This window comes from Pteropus vampyrus, unplaced genomic scaffold (genome assembly GCF_000151845.1).
Source record: "Pteropus vampyrus isolate Shadow unplaced genomic scaffold, Pvam_2.0 Scaffold286, whole genome shotgun sequence".
NCBI classification, from domain to species: Eukaryota; Metazoa; Chordata; class Mammalia; order Chiroptera; family Pteropodidae; genus Pteropus; species Pteropus vampyrus.
This window is the reverse complement of record NW_011889067.1, coordinates 949,849-951,715: the sequence shown is the minus strand read 5'-3', so window position 1 is coordinate 951,715 and position 1,867 is coordinate 949,849. Positions and strand designations below refer to the sequence as shown.

Below are 1,867 nucleotides of genomic sequence, written 5' to 3'. Positions count from 1 at the left end.
GAAAACAAGCTCTCAGCTCCTTCCACTGGGTGGGGGAGGGCTCTCAGAGGCCATCGGTTTGTCCCCTCAGATCCTGGGGTCACTGAGTCTGTGGTTAGTCGTGATGTGCTCCTGACACCTCCCTAACCATCCACAGAGTGTGTCCCAGACCCCTTGGAGAATCGGATGAAAGCTATGAACCCTCTCCCTAGGAAAAAAGCAACATACACACAACACTGCGACATCACTAAGGGTGTGAGGACTCCAGGTTAGGAACTGCTATTAAGTGTCACCTTACTTCTTCGCTCTAAGGGCTCCGACCAGGAGGTCAACAACGTTAGTGAGAGCAGAGGCCGACACATGAGGAAGGAATGACTAGCCGAGCTGCTTCCAGATGCTGCAACCTCAGGCTCTGAAGCAGCATTTGTCAGATATGTTTTCCTTCCTCCAACGACACCTCCATTTGCAAGGAACCTGGTATTTCTAAAAGCTCGTCCAGGTTGGCAGCCCAGCAGAAAGGGCGACACCGAAGGCAGAGAGGAACTCTGCTCCCCAAAGACACCGCTCCATCCCCCCACCAGCGACGACCAATCACAACGACCTCCAACACAGCACGTGCCACGCTGTGGAGGGGGCCACGTTACCTTTGTCAGCTGCTGCTCCGACGAAAACCCCAAGCCAAATACCGTGTTGGCCCTGCTGTCAGCCCACTGCCCAAACTTCTGCGACGTTTTGGTGAAAGTCATGTTGGGTGTGATCGTGCTGTTTATAATCACCTGCAGGACAACAGCCCAGAGAGCAGAAATGTAAACACTGAATCAGGCACCACAGAGGCTGCTTACACGATCTCCTGTCGGCAAAGCCAGGACCTAACGCTGATGGCAGGCACCCCGCTCTGCCACATCTGCCCTGACGTCTTCCTCTTTTGGCACCTCCCATCCCGAGTCAGATACACAACCATGATGAGAGGCAACATTAGAGACTTAAAAGCAATCAATTTAAACTAAGATCTTAAGTTATTAGTGGGAGAAAATCTCCAAATACAGTGTCCAAAACTGCTATTTACTTCCCCAAAGCTGCCAGGCACCCAGTTGCCCTTAATAGCCAGCCACATTACACACTCTCTAAAGAACTTCAGGCCCCAGTGTCCAGCCCAAACGACTTTAAGTCTCCAGAAGCAGATTACGACACAGGCGTGAGTTGGGTGAAGCGAAATTGGCAGGGACCTGGTGCTGGGTGTCACCTTCCCTTGGTCTAAAAGGATGAGGGAATGAAAAGGCTACAACGTGGAGGAGAAAGTCATGGAGAGCAGACTGCTATGACGAGAGGTGACCTTTGGTTGGAGGACACGCCAGCACATGACTTCTGAGGAGGGGAGCCAGCAGAACAAATACGCTTGCCTCTCTCCCTGCGACCTGCCATTGGTCAGACCCAACCGGGAGCCAGAGGCCCTGGGAAGCCCAGTGATGCAATCCGCAGGTCAGCCCCACAGGGCCCAGAGCAGGGTGAGGGACGGTGGACAGTGAATCTGGAGAGGTAAGAGGACAATACCCGGCACTCGCTGCATCTGTCCCTTCAGCGAGCATTCACCGAGCACCTCCTGCACGCCAGGCACTCTGCCAGCCAAAGGCACAAAGATGAACAAGTCCAGATCCCTGGTCCTCAAGTTGCAGGTAGTCAGAAAGAGGGTAGAGACAGGTAAATAAACAGTCACCAAACAACTGATGTGTTATAAAGTATCCACAACAGGCTCACTCTGGCAGAAATCCTTAGGAGCTCTAAGACTCTAAAAAAACACTCCAGAAAAATGCCTTGGAAATGAGGTCTTCTTGGATGTTCGCTAACGGACTAAGTCACTGGTTACTTCCTCATCAACTGGTTTTTCATT

General features: G+C 52.1%; 1 protein-coding gene across 1 annotated transcript in view; it reads right to left on the bottom strand.

Moving 5' to 3' along the window:
* The window catches only part of HOMER2 (homer scaffolding protein 2), an 81,338-nt gene that overhangs the window by 33,290 nt on the left and 46,181 nt on the right, over positions 1 to 1,867 (bottom strand). The gene's annotated exons all lie outside the window — the stretch shown is intronic.